The sequence below is a fragment of the Diadema setosum genome, chromosome 17 (assembly GCF_964275005.1).
Source record: "Diadema setosum chromosome 17, eeDiaSeto1, whole genome shotgun sequence".
In the NCBI taxonomy this organism is placed as follows: domain Eukaryota; kingdom Metazoa; phylum Echinodermata; class Echinoidea; order Diadematoida; family Diadematidae; genus Diadema; species Diadema setosum.
In genome coordinates, this window is record NC_092701.1 from 32,393,205 (window position 1) to 32,413,828 (window position 20,624).

Here is a 20,624-nt window from a genome sequence, read left to right on the forward strand (position 1 = left end):
ATAAAAAGAGAATTTCACAAAACTTTACTTTTTGAATAAAGTGCACATTTCTTCGACTTGCTACGGACGTATGTTAAGGGTAATATTATTCCCCCTGCCTTCTGAAAGAGAGAAGTCAAGTGTTCTTTTGTTATGCGTGAAAAATGGAAATATGTTGAATTTTCTTTATTCTTTCTTAAATATCGTTGTACTCATGTGACATCACAAGCTATAGTAGTCTTTTCATCCAGCCGTGACTGAGCAGAAACTTCAAAAATTCATAACTTTTTAACGGATTGTCCGATTTTGCTCAAATTCTCACTGATGTGTTCTACTAATATTGCTGCATCACTCAACCCACATGTCTATGAAGGTGAACTTGTCCTTTAAGGGTCAGCATTGCTTGTCTGAATGTGTGGTGATTCTAAACTTGTGTAGAAGTTTACACATATCAGAAAAGGCGATGGCAAATACACATAATATATGAAATGCATAAATGTTTTATTCTAAAATAAAAAACACCTCCATAATTCATAAATTTGAAAGATACACTTATACCTTTATCTGTGCATGGTGTAGTTACCCATGACATGCTGTTTTCACTGTACACAGTGTTGACAGAATCCTCACATCGGCTTTCTGTTTTAGAGAATAAATTTTGTGCCATTTATTATGCAATTCTGTATTCTGCAGCTGCTTTGTAAGCTTTTTATCCTTCAGGCTGCAATGGTTTGTCTTCATTTGATTAAATCCCATTTCCCATATGAAATGGGATCAAATTCAATCCCATTTGATCTGCCTCCCCCCATATTCTAAATTTCCTCTTGTCCACCAACTTTGAACTAAAGCTTAATTTGACAATGGTGGAGTCTAATCCTCCTACGTAGGTCAGCCCCATAAACTCAATCCCCAGTCCCCAGTATAGACTCTGAAATTCTTGGCTGGATTGACTTCTCCTAAAATACGGACAAGAAGAGAATTATCTCTAAACCAAATTGCAAAATGCCATACGATAAAATATGGGGATTTTAATACTGGATGGGGAAAGCTAACTAGTATGAAGCCTTGTATAGGAAATTCTCCTTCAGTACACTACTACAGGTAGCTTTCCTGTATGTTTGTGTATGATGCAAGGCATGAGTGATAGTGATATGGCCATGGTACAATACCTGCCCTCTTTAGAAATCATCAAAAAATGAAAACAAGCATTGAAAGATGTGTCTGTGTGTACGATATCTTATATGTGATGATTCTATGCCTTTTGATTTCGGAGGATTAAATGCATTCCTTCCACAGCTCAACCATTAGGACTGTCTAATCTTAGGCCAAGTAAAAAAAGAAAGTAGTTTCTCGTCCGGGTTTTTTGAGCAAGGCGATGAGGGAGGTCCTTACTATTTGATATCTTACTATTTTTTCGAGGATTGTCAAAATGAAAGTAACATGTGTTTCTCGTCCGGTAATTCTGAGAAAGGTAACGAGAGAGGGCTTTACTATTTTCTATATCCAATTTATGAAATGAAATATCACTCTGGTATATGCGGTAGCTGTGTTATGAGAGACCAGGTCCCAAGTGTATGTGTTGCCAGCACTCTGTGCATTTTCAAACAAATAGATATAAATATGTACCATACTTGAAATGAAACTTCATGCATGCAGAAATACATTTGCTTTTCCTTTCCACTTCAGATGTCAAGGGAAAATGACCATCTTAATACTGGTATTTAGTATTGTAATGGCATTTCTGATACCAGTGTACTTGCAATTCTGATGTATTGTGCTATTAATTGAAACAGGTATAAAACACTCTATCAACAAATGTACGACTGAAATGAATTCCATGATATTCAAAACACTGCTTTATTTATCATTGGTGTTTGTGACTTTTTGTGTCCACACAGCTGCGCTGTAGGCCTATCTGCATCTCTTCACATAGCACATTCAACTGGAAACTGGCTGGTACATGGATGTCAAAATGATACTGTTATGGCATTATAGCATTAAACATTTAAAGATGTTTCTTCATGTTCTAAAAAGACATTTGATAATCACTCATCATTTGGATGATGAATGATTCAATCACACTAAGGTGATACGACTCTCGGCCGTGTCCGTGAATTTACATCGTAAAGAAAAGTATCCCGCAGAAATACGAGACAAACCAGAATCCGTGGAAAAGTTATTTATTTTGTAGCTACATCCATTTGATAATTCTACATTTACTGGAAAAGCGCATTCATATTCTCTTCAAAACAGAATACTAGTACATATACTCAGTATATCGCCGTCAGATGCAACGTTACAGAGCAGAGTGTTTGGGCCTCTACATTCGAATGTGTTCATGCGTGCGTGCAGACAGCTGACAGACCAGGGGGATGGGGACCCTGACAGCTACGGACACGTATACGCGGCCGGCACGGCCATGCCAGCCACTGCACTGGCACCGTACCTTCCGACACTGCACACGCATGCACATAGTCACAATGACATGAAAATGTATACATACAAACTCTATACAATCCTCACAGGCATTTGCACAGTACAATTCATCCGCTTAAAATATGAGAAACGGGGAAAAACACGAACAATGCGCGAAATATGCGTGGAATATCAGCGATTGTTCGAAAAAAATGTTGCCGCTAGATCGCGTTCAAAACGTACCGAGTGCGCTGTACATATACATCACATCACAGCCCAGGCCCGCCGCGCGCCCATCCAACTACAGTTCGACTGCTTTGTGGGTCATTCCTTCTTGCCGAGCTCGCAGTGTGAAATGCATGCGTTATAATTATTACATACGCACCAGAAAGCTACAGCTGTACTAAGTAGAGGACGCAAGGAGTATTTAGCAATGAGAAATCACGATTGGTATGTGAATTGTCGTTTTTTTTTTTTTCGGCGGCCGAAAAAATAGTAAATATCAAAAAAGTCGATGCGGCAACTGAAATTCGATGCGGGCGGGGAGCGGGCTGGGACGAGAATTTTGAATTTCTTGGTATTTTCAGCGCCATTTTGAAAATAGTAAATAGTAAGAAAATCGATGCGGCGGCCAAAATCGATGCGCGCGAGGACGAGAAACTGGTTTCTTTTTTTACTTGGCCTTAGTATTAATGGAAAAGGGATGTTTTTAATAGCATTCATGCAATAATCTTCATCATCACCCATCTCATTTCCTTTTACATGTACCTCCCTATCTCCTTCCCTCCCTGCCCCTGCATCCCCATCCCCCCCCCCCCCCCATGTAAAGATTTTTTTTTCCACCTCTGAACAGTACAGCAATCCAAGGCACTTCCATCTTTGGGTGCATTGTAAACTTTCAGAGAGATTTGGGCAGATATGCAAAGCTGTTTTGATTATGGAGCTAGAAATGAAAAAAGTGTGATTGCAAACATGTTTGAGCCAGACACGCATTTCTGTGGAGTTGATAATCGCAAAGTCGGTTTGAAATACAGCTCTTGCATCGTTATGCCCACGCCAACCACTGCCAACTACACATTTCTGCTCCTTGGGTCAAACTGCGCAGTGGAGCTGCACAGTGTCAAGGCCTCCCAGTCGACTCACAACAGATCCAAAGAGATATCCAAGATATCCGAAAGCAAAGAGGTCCTAATAAAAGGTGGGACCCACCTTATAATAGAATCACTGTTTTACTTTCTTTTGAGATATCTCAGCCATTTCAAAACCGATTTTCATCAAATAAATTTTTAATTCCTCTTAAAATTGCATGCTCTTTCATATTTCATACATAGTTTCTAATTATCTCAAAAAAAGTTAAAAACTTCAAGCCCCATCTCAATGAAAACTATACTTGATACAAGTCACCTATAAATCAGATCACAATGTGTGGTCAAAATAAATCATAAAACTTCACTTTGTTATATTTTTATGCCACTTGGAGTTTGTCTCAACTGCAATGAACTGCTCTCATCAAAGCGTAATACTAAATTCATTATCATAATTTTTAACATTCCAAGCCAGTGTCCTGACTTGCACTTATCAGTGAAGGTCGTGGGGTTCACAATTTGAAATGTAATCCACGCAACTGACACATACCATTTACCATGCAAAATGCTGACTCCCTGGAATATCCTTGGCATAAGCACCTTCCCCGTGGCATTCCAAAAACATCCTTAGCATCTGGGTCCAAAGATTGCCCTTTCTGCGCAGACTAATTGCACTTTGCACTGCTTCATGCATACACTGTGCACACCGTCGGATCGTTTACTAGTCATAAACACAACACAAGGTGCCTTGCAGCAGGTTATCCCGTGCGTTCGACACACACCCACTCACTTCAAAATTCTTTGTTACTTAGTATTTCCTCAGCTGACGGGACTTGACTGCACGAAGAAAAAAAAAGGGACAGCTATTCAATTAAATTAATGTACATTAAAGGGACTGTACAGTACTGGTTCAGGTAGGGATTCATGTTTTGAACATTCCTAAGTGAGATAATGAAAAGCCTCTTATGAAATATGAAAGAGCGTGTAATTTTAAGAAGGATTCAACGTTTATTTGATGAAAATTGGTTTTCAAATGGCTGAGATATCCCAAAAAGTGCTAATAATAAAAGGCGACATGCCCCAACTTTATTAGTATCTCTTTGTTTGACCTTGTTTTTGGATATCTCAGCCATTTCAAAGCCGATTTTCATCGAATAAACTTTTGATACCCCTTAGAACCGCATGCTCTTTGACATCTCATAGAGTGGTTTCTGAATATCTCACAAAATGTTAAAAGCTAAATCTTCACCTCGACCAGAACTGTACACACCCTTTAAGACATGCCTGGCTGCATCTTGTAACATTTCAAGTACATGACAATTTAGCACCTTTACAAGGTTACATTAACATTTCATGAACTGCATACTGTATGCTTTGATACCCCTTGTAACAGCGAAATGGCAATTTTCAAAGCAAGGCACGCTGAATCGCTCTTGTACATGGTGGGACATGTTTCGTGGTACGTTTTTGTCTCTCTGGGATAAAGAGCAAATAGGTATAATCTACAAAAGTACAGTCAAAATTTTATTCATGATTACTTCACAAGTTGCACATACAGATGCCATTCAGGTTGAGGGAGTCACTGATATTTTAGAGGAGTTGCAAGCTATTTTGCCTATTCTACCAATGAAGAATTAAAAATTACCTCATCTGTCAAGAATATTAAGGGAGGAATACTATGCAGATCAAGTTTAAAGGACATTTTAGGAGGAATACTCCAGTCTACAAACTCTCACTGCATTCAAATTAATTAATGTGCTATTTTGTTTAGCAATCCTGGGTCCGTTTTATAAAACTTGCTAACAGTGACAACTGACACATTTCTATCACAAATTTGCTCTCAGCCAATCAGATGCAAGGATTTCAGTAGCTTATAACAACTATCACAACTTGTCACTGGTAACAAGTTTTATGAAACGGGGCCCTGATTGCAACCCAAATTTCGAAATTTTTACAGTGTGTACAGAAATGGTGGCTATCACAAAAATACATTGTAGATGGTCTCCTATAAAGCTTGCCTGTGTAATACTTCACTAAGTAGATCCAATCCTGCTACAGCCTCTACAAAGAGAGAAAAAGGGATAAAGGGAAAAGAAAACTGACAACTGTTCACAAAGATTTCTGAGGTCACTGGTCTAAAGCTGGTATTAAAAGTCAGTGATATACATGTATCCCTATACAATGTACATAATAATATACTATGCATAAGATCCCACTGTACGGCGTATGAAGAAGAGCTGCATGAAACCATGAGTGGAGTAGTTTACCATTTCACACACCTACTGGGATGAAAGCATCGTAAGAGAGAGTTACAATATACCAACCCCTTTTCCTTCACCCCAGGTGACTAGAAATAGTCAGTGAACAAGAGTCACAGCCGTACATCACGTGACAATGCAAAAGAAGAAGAAAGGCAAAATGGTGATAACCATGAATATTCCATATGATGTCTGGCCCTCAGAAATACATAGTACTACCCCTTGCGATGGTTCCGTACACAGCAATACCATGCTATAATGTGACCAATCAGCTCAAAACCCACAAAAAGTGTCACAGATTAGGATTCTAGAGCAGTAAATATACATTACCAAAATGTTATATGGGCTGAACTCAAATGTTTCAAGTTTCAAGTCTTACCTGGAAGAGTAATCTTCTATCTACCTAGTGTCAAAATTTGGTGGCTCAAAGCAAAATCATAACTGAGAAAATACGTAGTTTTTCTGGGCCCTGTTTTATGAAGAGTTAAAATCAATTATAACGTTGATTTCAACTGTAAGTCTATGGCCGACTGTGTGGTAAGGAAATTTAAAATTGATTTTATCTTTTGATAAAATGGGGCCCTGGACTACATTTTTTTTTTTTTTTTTCTGACAGGCTGCTTTCACTGGGTTTCATTGAATAGATGCTTCTGCACAGCATGTCTGAGTGACCCTAATCTTTAAAGGGGAAGGCTAGTAACTGATCAGTGGGAATCAGTGGAAATGCTGGGAGATGATTGTTCCAATCCTTATGGGATTCATTCAAGAGTTCATTGTATATCTATTGTTGTGTGAAAATTATTTGCTTCAGAACGGTCTCATATTCAAGTAATGTGCAGATTAATGCTCCGTCACTGACCAGGGACGCTAACCTGGAAGCATTAAACTGCACATTACTTGAATATGAGACCATTCTGAAGCAAATCATTTTCACACAACAATAGATATACAATGAACTCTTGAATGAATCCCATAAGGATTGGAACAATCATCTCCCAGCATTTCCACTGATTCCCATTGATCAGTTACTAGCATTTCCCTTTAAATCCTCTTTTCTCCCCTTTCTATAAATTAGCACCTCAACTCTTTCTTAAAATGATAACTTTTTGATTAAATTTCATCCCGTAAGATACCACTTTAATTAATGCAATTTCATGAAAGAAATGGATTTGGGAAAAACATGATTCAAGTTTGCATTCAGACTTGCAACAATAAGTCTTAAAGTGGCATGAAACATGTTTCTAAACACATCTATCTGCAAACAAGTTTTTCTGACAATCTGAAAGGGCTATCCAAGCATAATTGATCCTTTCCTACAGGCAAAGCAATCAATACATTCTACATCGTACATGTATATGCAGTATCAGGTTCTTCTAAAAGCAATGTTCAGCTCACAACAAGATATCAAGTATCACAGACAGTCTCCCCATCAGATCATCTGAATCATTCAGGTTCAATGATTGAAAATACACTTCGCTGTGGTTGCATTTGTCAACTTTCCCATGTTTGGAATGCATTTCAATACCCACTATCAAAACACGTTTGCAAATTATGCCTTTTGGTTCAATTTCTTGAGCTGTTTCATTTATCGAGGCCTTGTCACTGCACAGCTCCATTGCACAGTTTGACCAAGGAGGTACTAGGCGAGCCTAGTACCTCCTTGGTTTGACCAGAGGATGGGAGACGTGTATAGTTGGCAGTGGTTGGCGTGGGCAGGTCCCAGCTACATTAATGTATTTTTTTATGCGATTCAAAACAACATTGCATTTAACTCTCAGATACAGAACCTATAGATGCGTTTCTGGCTCAAATGCAATCTCCCTAAAAGCAGGTACTAGATGTCTGGCCTTAATTCTACACTAGAAGAGTGTTGCTAAATGCAGGCTCTGTTGATCACATAAATGAATGACTTGTACTAACTGACTGATAGCTGGCCTACAACAAGGCAATAATTTACTGTTTCACACAGTTGGCAATGTACATACAAATCACAGAACTGTTATCAGTGATGGAGTGATACAAATACTACTTAATCAAACAGACAGTAACTACAAAACAATCTTCAATATGGTATGATTTCTACCAATACACGTGAATATACTTAGATCTGAGCATACAGAGCACTCAGAGATTATACTCAATATTTTCATAAAATGTACCATCACAAATATGTGCTTCTATGTGCTAACAAGCACATTTGTGCCTCAGAGATCGGATGAGGGTGAAGTGTGCCTCTTCGACCTTTCAAAGAAAAAAGAAATCTTGTGATAAAAATGACATAGGTTTTTCATGTCAGTAGATTAACAGTACAAGGGCAATACAAGTAGATGGCATCTTTTTCAATCCAAATACATTGTACATGTTCTGTTCATTGTAGTTGCAAAAACTCACTTTGGTACCACAATTCCGACTGTACATCAATCAATATGACATTGCACGCATATTTTTACAGGCGATATTTAAAACCTATACAAGGATTTGTTATCCTTTCATCTAAACTGTGTAACAAAAAATCAATGCTGAGCAGGTTTTACTGATTTCGACAAATCAGTTTCTATGGGGCAAGACAATTTTGCAGGCTCTCCGCCGCACTCCTGAGGACAACTGGTCATGTCCATATTGTGTGGTAACCAATCATGCACACAATAACAGATCACGAGCGCAGGTTGCTCCAAAGTACAGAACAGTGATTAACACAAGGCGCTATAATACACCTCCTTGGTTTAACACAAGTTGCGCAGAACGCCACTTTGCCAATTCCTCGATTCTATTTCATCTGTTTCCCACTCACTCAGATTATCACACTTTTGATACTGAGGTATGCTGTACCTCCCTTTTATAATACCATGCTTTATTACTGCTGGAAAGCCTGTTTATATGCTGCATCCACCGCATTTTTAGACGGTGGTTCCTGGGAGGGGAGAGCTGTACTTCCACCATCCCTCAGGCCTCCAGTCATGGCTGGCCGTCAACCGAAGGAGAGGGCACGGTCCTCCCATTCAATCCAATCGGGCAAAGAAAAACATACTCCATCCAACATCTATCTATTTTCACTGAATAGAGAACCAGCCCCAGGCACGCTCTTTTTCATCACACAGCATGCTGGCAATAATTATTTTTCCTTTTTTTTTTCAAAGCATAAGAAAACAGCACACAAGAAGAGGGCAAAACGATTCCAGTCCTGAATATAAAAAGATTCTCCATTGAGGCGAGGAGCGCACCTCACGCACAAATAGGTAAAAACAGAGCCCAAGCCAGTGGAGGAGAACAGACCAACTTGGTGATTGATGTTTTTCTCTATCACCTGTAATAAGTGGGCCTCTCTTTGGCCTGGCATATATCGTGTCACCTCGCACAGCCAGAAGCACATAAATAATGCCATGCTACCTGTGTGATGATCACACACCCTTGTGGTACAGGTAACTACACTGTACAATACACGTGATACCAATATGATCTGGTGTACATTGTATACTGTAGTAGTGCTGTTGACTTTTATCCGATCCAGCAAAATGCCAATGATTGCTAGGGATCTTCTTTTCCCTTCTAGAATACATTGTCCAAGAATGTAATACTACTGTACGAGCTGAAATTTTCATGGTGGTTTTATTTTCGCAAACTTCGCAAATCGCCTTTGAACCGCAAAACACATGTAACAGCACGCGAAAATAACAATGCGCAAATAAACGTCTATTAAAGTTCAGTTAGACCCTCGCAACCACAAAATTAACTCTTTATGTGCCACGTTCGCATGTCCGACTCAGTCGGCGGCGTGCCAACTTCGCATATTCTGCTCAACAAACAAAGCCGCCAAAACCGATCGATAATTCGCTAATCCCGCGGTACAATCAAAGCGTTTCACGCGCTTTTGTTCCTCACATACGGATTGCATTTTATGTGGTGATTGACTATCAAGCAGTGTTCAAAACTAAATTTGCGTGTACATTCTAATACCCCTTTCATAAACTCAATAATGCGGATAATATCCGCAACATTTGGTCGTAAAATCGGAGAGGGGAAAGAATAATGCACATTATTTCGACCCTTCTATTATCCGCATAATAGCAGCGTCGGGACGAGATTTTGAGTTTATGAACGCAAACCCAATAATGCGGATAATTGCCGGGGTGCGGTCAAACGTCACCTGTCTTTCCCGCAGAAGGGGGGTGTGCAGTCACCATGACGATTATCCGCCTTTTTCAGGACGGGCGCTCGTAAAAATAATGCGGATTATTTTCAGAGTTTGTGAACGCATTTTTTATTGAATTGTCCGCATTATTCTTATGCGGATAATAGGAGGATGAGTTTATGAAAGGGGTATAAGTTTCTGTCACTATTTCTATGTGCAAAAGTCATGCCTTTACAGTAGTGTAGCAACTGGTAATTCAAAAGAAAAATCGAAAATAGAATTGTCATACATTGTATATGGAAGCAAAGTTTGGCATTCCTCTTTAACTTTGCTCACTATTATGTCCAGCTTAACAGAAATTTGTAGAAGTTTTACAACTTGGAAAACAGAATTCTTTCTCAAATCATTACTACCTTCGTGTCTCAGAATAACATGGCATACAGGGGGTTTCCACCGTGGCACATAAAGAGTTAACAACACGCGAAATGTCCTCCAAGTAGCAACTCGCGAAATATCTGTACGCGAAAATTTCAGTTCGTACAGTAGTACAGCAATCAACAATGTTCTGCTCTGATGTTTGGTGAAACAAATTGCTCTTCGTCGACATACAATTTGTAGATGACCACAGTTTATTAAATGTATCTATAGCTTTATGATAAATATCATAGGCATGGTGCTTACATGTAGGTAGGATTCGAATCCACAAGTTCCTAATTGCAGGCTAGATGGGCATCATTACATGTACAGTGTATATCCACTCTGCCCAACATCCAGTGATGGTTCTGATTCCAAAATACATGTAGCAGCTCAACAGAAGGATAATTAATTTGAAATAGCATGCATTATCTGCTGCTGTAAGGAATGAGAACTATCACTAGCTATTGGGCAGAAGCTCAGTGGTCTAAAGGATTGGATGCCTGTCTAACAATCACAAGGTTGTTTGTTCAAATCCCATCAAAAACACTGATGAACATTATTTACAAGGACGAAGGAGAATTTGTCAATCAGTTGCGATAAAAATAACTTGTCGCAAATATCATCGATTTGAATAGAATTACACTCAATATCTGAGATTTCAAGCGAAAAGATAACAAGTAGGGAACACCACAAACGTCCCTGTGTGTCTTGCAATGCAAGCAAAAAATGCAGTGTGCTACTGTCAGTAATGCATAAAACATGCACACCATTATAAACTCTTCCTTTGTGTGTATGTACAGGGTTATACCTTAACACATTTGGTTCGAGTCAAAGAGATTACACAAACTGAATTTCTTCAATCATGAACCTGTTGAGAACAGGCTGATTTTGCTACAACACACACTTCCCATAGACCCCTGCCCGAGTATACTTGGGACTCGTCCTCAACGGGTTAAGTTTTTTAATACCCCATAACGAGGTAAAGACGAAACTACATGTATGATACGAGGTTCCACAACAGGAAGTAAGACCCAAGTCTCCATCTAAAAAGACACGTTTGGAATGAACAGTAGCTCAGACAGAGAATCAAACAACAGACAAAGAATCAAAACTAAAAGTATCAGATTTACCTGTAGCTCCTAGATGGCAATCTGCTTCAATCGCTACCATACACACAAACAAGAATTGTCTTTTAACCCATTGAGGACGAGTCCTGAATATTTAAAGGGATCGTATAGTTTTGGTTGAGACCTAATTTCAGGTTTCTAACATTTTTTGGTAAGATAATGAGAAACCACTTATGAAAAATGAAAGAGCCTGTAATTCCATGAGGAATTCAATCTTTATTTGATAAAAATTGGCTTTGAAATGGCTGAGATATCCAAAACAGAGTGATTCTAATAAAGTGTGGGACCCACATTTTATTACGATCACTTTGTTTTACTTTGTTTTTGGATGTTTCAGTCATTCCTAACCCTATTTTCATCAAATAAACTTTGAATTCCTCTTAAAATGGTACGCTCTGTACTATTTCATAAGTATTTTCTTGGTATCTCGCAAAAAGTTAAAAGCCCAATTCTCATCTCCACCAATACTGTACCATCCCTTTAACATACCAGGGCAAGTGTCTATGGGAAATGCACGTTGTAACAAAATCAGCCCATCCTCAATGGGTTAAACAGTGATCCCTGGCCTTGCTTGTTTTCTCCGAACATTCAGTGTGGTATTTTCTTCATGATGGTTGACTGTCCTACTGTAGTTTCGAGACTCATATTTCATGAAGTGACAAAGCAGCCTTTACAGTGCAGTACCTACTGCATGATTATGTCCTTTCAGTTCTTGTATGCATTCTATATCAGCATGAATCTACATATTTCCTATTCTAACAGAGCTCTAATGTTTAAACTTTAATACCAGCTACATTCTAAAGATCTATTATCATGGGTTTTATCTGTCATTATCTCATCATAGATTGGAGTTCTAAAAATGTTTTGGAGTTTTAAAAATGAGTGACAGCTTAAACTGTGAGCCAAACCCTTCTCAAAATTTTACTTGTGAACAAACATGACTTTGCACTATAAAGCCCATTGCTATGTAAAGTTGCTCAGGCTAATTTCCATCATGCCAGAACATTCTGGGTCAACAAGGCTGAATTTGACTGTGTAAAATATTGCACATAATGTATGAACTATGGCTTTGGTGACTGCAGAAACATGCAGAACACATGTATACATTGTAGAATCTGTGAAAGAAGAGGAAACTTCCCTGATGGACATTCAGGTTTATAAAGTACTGGATACATCTTAAGTTTTTGTAAAACCCATATCTGCAATCAATAACTAGTTAAAGATGGCTACCATTTGTATTAAAATATGTAAACAGCATTGTCATGGATGATACAAGGAAAGTAGAGCTCAGGAGAATTTATACCATTTAATTCCTCGAGCATTTATACCGTGTACACTGCATCAATGAAAGAGCACTTGGCATACCTGCAAAAGGCAGTGGATTGATTATGCCCTTTAAATATGTTGGTAACAAGCTGAATGTTTACACTTTCATTTTAAAAACAAAGGAAATTTTGGGCAATCCCCACAATCATACAAACCCACTTTAGAAAATTGTTATATCAAGAAGCTCTGAGTCTGTTGTGGAAGGAAGAATGTTATAACTTTGGCATAACTAAAATAATTCTAGAGGCTCAGTTTTTCCATGATCACTACTTGGTTGATAAACTACTAGTACAACATCATGCAGGGATATAAAAGAGTTTACTTTCAAAGAAAGATCGATTCAAAAACCAGATGTTTCCTCTTAGGAGTGACAAGATGATGACAACAACAACAACAACAACAACAACACAAAAGAAGGAAACTCCCACTTAAAGGGAATGCAAACCCAAAGAGCAATGTGGATTGAGTGAAAGCAGCAATATTAGTAGAACATATCAGTGAAAGTTTGAGGAAAATCGGACAATCGTAAATCGGACAAAAGTTATGAATTTTTTTGTTTTGGTGTTGGAGCCGCTGGATGAGGAGACTACTAGAGGTTATGACGTATGAGTGAACAACAATATAAAGAAAATTCCACAAAAATTCATTTTCCATGAAAATTACAAATTCCATCAACTTGGTACTGACATATATTAAGGGTAGCAATTATTTCCCCTGCTTTCTGGAGGCGGTTAGTCAAGTGCTGTTTCATAATGCTAAAAAAAGTGAATTTAAAAAAAAAAATGTTTTATATTTTCTTTGTATTGTTGTCCACTCATACGTCATAACCTCTAGTAGTCTCCTCTTCCAGCGGTTGCAACACCAAAATTTTAGCTTTTGCATCAATTGTCCGATTTTCCTCAAACTTTCACTGATGTGTTCTACTAATGTTGCTGCTTTCACTCAATCCACATTGCTCTTTGGGTTTGCATTCCCTATAAGCATTTTTGCCAATTTTGATTAAAAAAAATAATTAGAACAGAAACAAAGTGATAAACATGCAAATTATGACAGTACCGTATGTAATCCATGAACATATCAAACTGATACCATGGTTATAGGATTATGGTTTTCTAATATGCAATTTCTTTTGCTTTTTGTACACATGTAGATGCTGTAATCATTGGCTGACGATAAACCAAGTGTCAGCTAAAAAGTCAGAACTTATTGATGATTACAGCATAGTAGCGTCTTTGCCCTTGCTCGACTTGTCCACCGCCCGAATTACACCAGCTCTCCACTTCCACTCGGCGATTTTAGAAATTTTCGGCTTCACCAGGCCACTGACAGCCAGGAACCGTTTTCCTACGAGTTCCTCACGATATAGTATTCCCATTCTGTAATATCATTTCAGCGAAATTGTTGCTGGAAACAGTAATTTATTCGTTATTTTTGATGACTTTCCAGTGGATTACCGCAGCCAAAAACACGGCCGGATGATGTCATCATTGGCTGACGATAAACCAAGTGTCAGCTAAAAAGTCAGAACTTATTGAATGGTAAGATATTACCATGGAAACAGGAATAATGCAACAAGCTTCCTTGGAGGGACTTTCTGCTGCTATATTGTGTACTGTACATCTTAGTATGATTACTGAGTCATGACCATAATAATGGCCTATAATGATAATTTGCTACAAAGGGTTGTTAAATTAATTAATAATCAATACTGTACAAGTATAGCGAGGAATTTTAGCGTGCATTTTAATTTCGCGAATTTCGCGAGCGCCAAGATTCGCGAAATTAAAATGTATGTGAAAGTTCTTGTCTACACTTATGCATTGAATGCCAGTGGCAGTTCGCTAAAATTTCATGCCGCAAAAAAGGCCGTCAGCTCTAATTCGCGAAAAATTCATGCCGCGAATATATCATGTTTTACAATATTCCTTTCTTCCTGATTCCTTCAAATATCTTAGATTTTTTTTTTTTTTTGCCTTGAATCTTTTCTTATATAATGTTTTTTCTTGACTTTTTTTCTTATCTAACATATTCTAATGTACAGTAAAACTCCATTGTTTCTTCCCTTTTTCTAACATTTCTCATACAGTGATGGTCATTTTCCTTCATCTGCTTGAGACTGAGTGTATAATCAGTGAACTTTTCTGGATCCATTCCTTGAATAGTAATGACCATTGTCCCCTTTTGTTTACCTTATTAGACCATTTTTCATAGGCCTATAAATCAATCAATTATATTATTATTTTCAGAAACTTACTCCTCTCCCACCCTCTAGTGGCAGGGTGAAATTTCAAATCTCTGCCACAAAGCTAGCAAATGATTTCAAATTTCTGGCAGTAGCAATTTATGTCATATATGTCTCGGTACACAAAGATTGTGAGGAGGAAGTGAATTCATGCGTATCCCACAGCTCCAGTTTACAAGAAAATTTACATTAATGAAAGTGCATTAGCCTTTAGGATAATAATTAATGGAATCAATGTAAGCCTATACTAAATGTTAGACTTTAGTAGAGGAAGACTAATGTTAGAATTCATATTGTAGACCAAATGTCTGGTAAAGTGTTATCAAAGACTGTATAATTAGTAGTAGGGCCTACAAGTGTACATAAATTTATAGATGTACAACTTATGTAGCTATCTGTATAATCTAGCTTCACTTTCCAAATTCCAACGAGTTTGTGTTTGATATTTTCAATTTTGTGCCCAAAATCATGCAAGGCCCAGGGCCCAGGCCAAGACCATAAATCATGGATGAAGACTGCAAGAGCAAGACTGCAAGAGCTTTTGAGGGAAACTTAAGAATAATAAGAAGCTGTTGACCTCTGCCTAAGTAAATTGGATATAGATCTAGCCCAACTAACTTTGTTAAAACCCAAGCAAAGCTAACTCGTAGCGTGGACACCCGCGGCAGTGGAATTATTTACGCCGACGCTCCCGGCTTTACTTACCGCGGGGATTCGAGCTGCCGCTGTTTGCGCTGTGAAACCGTGTTACAAGTCAGATCAAGAACTGTCGATAATTACACTGATGCTGTGCTGCAGTTGATATTTCGTAGCCGTCAGATTTAATCCTACCTCTGTACGGATGGATTTAGCATCAGGGAGTTTCTTGCCTGGTCGATCCACCAAGTGATAGCAAAGTACAGTTGTAGACTAGGAGTTTCCCAGGACTCTGAACACTGGCAGAGCACTAGCACTGTGTTGATGTTATATACGTACGTCGAGTCTTCACCATTCATCGATACGTTCGAGCACAGTCTCACAGACTACCATACGAGGAAGCCACTGGAAACATGGTGGTGCATGACACTACAACAGAATAAAGGCTGGAATAAGAGACTAATGTACTGCAATTTCTAATCATACACAATCTAGAGGAAATCGCTATGGTAAGCTTAGTGAGGGCCATTGACTGCAATAGTGTCATCATTGTTGCATTGAATGTCGTTATCAACGCATTAATATGAGTGATTTAGTACAGTCGGAATATGAGGGTAGAGACAAAACCATAATCATGTACAGCAATATATGTAAAATGAAATGAGATAAGACACATGAATATCATATTTCGGCATAATCAGTAAAACACACACACACACACACACACACACACACACACACACACACAATGCTACTATAGAACGTGATAGTACAAGTTTGAAATGTTGTTTACATAATCATAAATTACAAACATACAGATAATGGTGTCATTGAAAACTATGGAACATATATGAATTCAAGCTACTACGAATAATGCTAAACGGTTATCTATTATGCACATAATTCATAATACGTAAATGATAATAGGCCTTATATAATTTATTTACTACGTTAAGTCGTGAGGGTGGCTTAACTGTTCTGCCGCTAAGTGAGTCTGCTTTCTTGCATTGTATGAAACACAACATTTGAAAGTATGCCCTTGTGCAATTCGGTTTTTATTTTCCAAAAGGTTTGAAACCGAATTTTCCTCTGAGACACTTCATAGATGTTCTTGTCACTTTTGTTCTAGACCTACATTTTACAGGTTGGTCATCATACTTATGATATATGAACGATCAATTTCAGTGAAAATTATATTGATAATACGAAGTCATGAAATATTTCATTTCCACTTTCAACATCATTTAGTAAATTGTTTTAAAATTAATATTACGCTATATGTGTTATCTATTACTATCATTATTATTTATAGTAGTAGTAGTAGTAGTAGTAGTAGTAGTAGTAGTAGTAGTAGTAGTAGTAGTAGTAGTGGTAGTAGTAGTAGTAGTAGTAGTAATAGAATCTATTTCATTGTGATTTCACAATATATTGACATCTTTAAAATACCTAGATTAATTAAAAGTGGTGTTGAACTTTTGATCTCGGTACAAAGTATTTACTTTCTAAATTTTCAGTTGTCAACGTTACTACAGCCTTCATCAGCGAAATGAAGACTACTTTTACCTTTGACAGCTGAAAAAATCAGAAGTGAATGTTTTGTATTAACATAAAGAGTTTAACAACTATTTAAGATAAATTTCCATTAAAGATGAGCTTCTACTCTTATGAATACTTTTGCTGTTGTTATTGTTTTTTTCTGCATAGTTATGTTTTGAACAATTTCCCCGCGCATGGCAGAATGTTGTTTGCCTGCATATAATATGAGCCCACTCCTACAGCCTAGCGACAATCTGCCATGCGCTGCAGGCCCGGAAGCGCTGTTCCAAATGACAATTTGCCGTGCGCACGACGAAATTTATTGTAATGAAATGAAATTAGAAATATGTGCCTTCTATGGAGAAATCTCGTATGCGTTTGGATGCACTCTGACAATTGGAAATGAGCAAATAAAACGTGGAGAGTTACATTTAAAACACGACAAAAAGTAAAAACTTTTGGAACATCAAAGTTTAATAATAATCGCCCAAAGAAAAAAAAAAACTTGGGAGTGTCAACCAGGATGCAATTCAAATAAAATGATCATGATGTACTTTCCTCACAAGAATCCTTTGTTAGTTATTTTTTTTCGCTACCGTTTGTTTGTTTCTTTGTTTGCACTTTATATAGCCAGAAGAAGAAGCAACAACTGGCTGCATGCTCATCCAGCTATATCGATACACAGAGTTTAAACGAATGTGATCGTAACATAAAAATGCATCATCAAGATGTTTGAATCTATGTTGAAAGAAAGTTGTAAAAGCTGTGAGGCGATGACGTCATCGATTTGTAAATTTTGTGAAAGCACGTTTAAATTTCCCTTCTTCATATTTTTTTTTAATTCTTATGGTGAAATTGTGATTAATCTCTAAATGTTCATTTGATAGGGTGGGGGTTCACTTTACTCATCATGTATTCCTGATTATTTAGTGGAGTTGCCTTCTGGGTAATTTAATTACAGAATATAGATCGTGTTATTGTTATTAAATTGGCATCTCTGAATTTCACTGCATACCTTTATTAGACAATTCTATTGCTGAAATGTAGCAAACAACACAAAAACTTACACATGAAGAGCACATTGATCACTGTGTAATTATATCAGAGCTCAGTATAATCGGATGGTCAACGATCATGAACAAACCATTTTTCTTTTCACTCTAAAGGAGTGCCCAACTTCTTTTTTTAGAGACCATAAACGTTCTCTTTTGTATTTCAAACAAAGTTAGTTGAAAGTGTATAAAAATTCATGAAATCTACACAGCACAACTAACTACACAAAAGAGTGCCGACTGTGAGAGAAAAACGGAAACATTAATTTTCTCAAATATCCGTTGCTAATGTAAGAATAATTTACGAATTTTAGCAATAAGAGGCTTAGGGAAATAAAAAAAAAAAAAACTCCAAACAAATTCAGCAATCTATTTTGGAAAGGATTATCTAGGACAATTTTTAATTTACCATATAAAGGACTTACAATGAAGTGTAAAGATATTAAGAAGAAATAAATGCAGTCAAACCTGTCTACAGCGGCCATCCAAGAGAAAAAAAAATGGCATGCTGCAGACAGATGGCAGCTAAAGAAAGGGTCTTTAACATGCCTTTTTCTCTCCGGGAGGAATAGGCCTTTTTGTTTTCAGTGGCCGTACACGACAGGTGGCCGCTAAGACATAGGTTTGACTAACAGAGCTTAACAGGAACCTAACATAACGCCACAAAAATTTGATTTTTAAGACATGGTGGGTTTAATCAAATGACTGCATGCCATCTCACACATTCGAGAGGCAAGTATCAATACTAGCAATCATCATTGGTTCCAATATTGTTTGCAGTTATTTGACTTTTAGGTATGTGAACAATTAGTGTCTAGATATACTTTATACATATGACATATTATTATAGATAAATGCACATGCACTTGCAACTGATTGATTGATTGATTGATTGATTGATTGATTGATTGATTGATTGATTGATTGATTGATTGATTGATTGATTGATTGATTGATTGATTCATTCATTCATTCATTCATTCATTCATTCATTCATTCATTCATTCATTCATTCATTCATTGGTCGATCTATTCAATGATTGACTGATGACTGATTGATTCATTCATTACTGCATTCATTGATATAGAACAATAATGTTCTATGTTAATGACATCATAAATAGTTTTAATAATAATTCTTAAATTCTCCTTAATTGCTGATGATACTGTAGCTGTTTTATTTCATGAGAATGCACAAATGCTGATATCCTTATGGTTAAGTGAAAACTAGCAGCTTAGTTTGAAAGTATTACTTCTTAATCAATTCAAAACAAACTATACCTGGTACATTCTTTTTTTTTCATTCAAGGAATATGAGGGTTCAAAAGATATCTTGACCTATATGTATCAATGACTCATTCCTCCAACGTGTTCGGTCATTATCATATTCCTGGTGTTATAAAAATGATAATCTTGGTCGGAAAACCAACATCAACAGTGTGTCACTGAAAATAATACTATCAGAAGCATTGGGGTACTTTCAAAAATTAGACATGGTATTTTATACTGACAATGTGTTATCAATGCTTTTATTCATACTGCCACACTTGTCGCTTGTCTTATTGCACCACTAGTATATAGTTTTAGTATGAGAAAATTCATATTCAGGCCACCTAAATTCAGTTAAATCGGTGCAAATAGGGATATTCTTTCCATCCCATATTCTAAATATTGTCCATGTAGGTCCTATATAGATCGTTATTCATCATGACAAAATTCTACCAATATATAGTAATCAATCAACGTATTCTGAATATTCTAGTTTTTTGTGATTTCCATACCGGCAACCTTCCTTATATACATCAAGTGTTGGTAAAAAAAAAAAAGTAAGCAAGCAACCCCCCCCCCAAAAAAAAAAAACCAAAACAAAACAAAACAAAACAAAACAAAACAAAAACGACAAAACAACAAAACAAAACAAAAACAAAAAACTGTGCTTTTTATTCTACTCATTAGAGGATGTCTCCCTCCACACGAAGGAGTTTTTGTGGGCCTATTCTCAGACTTGACGATTTGGTGCACACTTTGGAGGAATATTTGCAATTTTTAGTTTAAAAAAGATGAAATGTAGGAAAAATGGCTAAATAATAGGCCTATGCGGGTCTTCAATGTGTAAGTTTGTGAGAGGTGGACCTAAGAGGCCGGGGAGGGAGCCTATGATTTTTCAGAACTAAAATACAACGCTGTGATGCACACCTTTGGTGCAATATTTGAGAATTTTCAATGAAAAATTGTATACTTTTGAACATGTTCGCATTGCAGATACAAGCGCTATCAAGGTGTAAAAAAAAAAAAAAAAGAAAGAAAGAAAGAAAAGAAAATAGGAATGCTTAATTTGAAAACCAAGGGGGATGATCCCCGGAAAATTCCATGGGAACACGTCCCCCCCCCCCCCTAAAAAAAAAGGTGTGATATAAGGCCA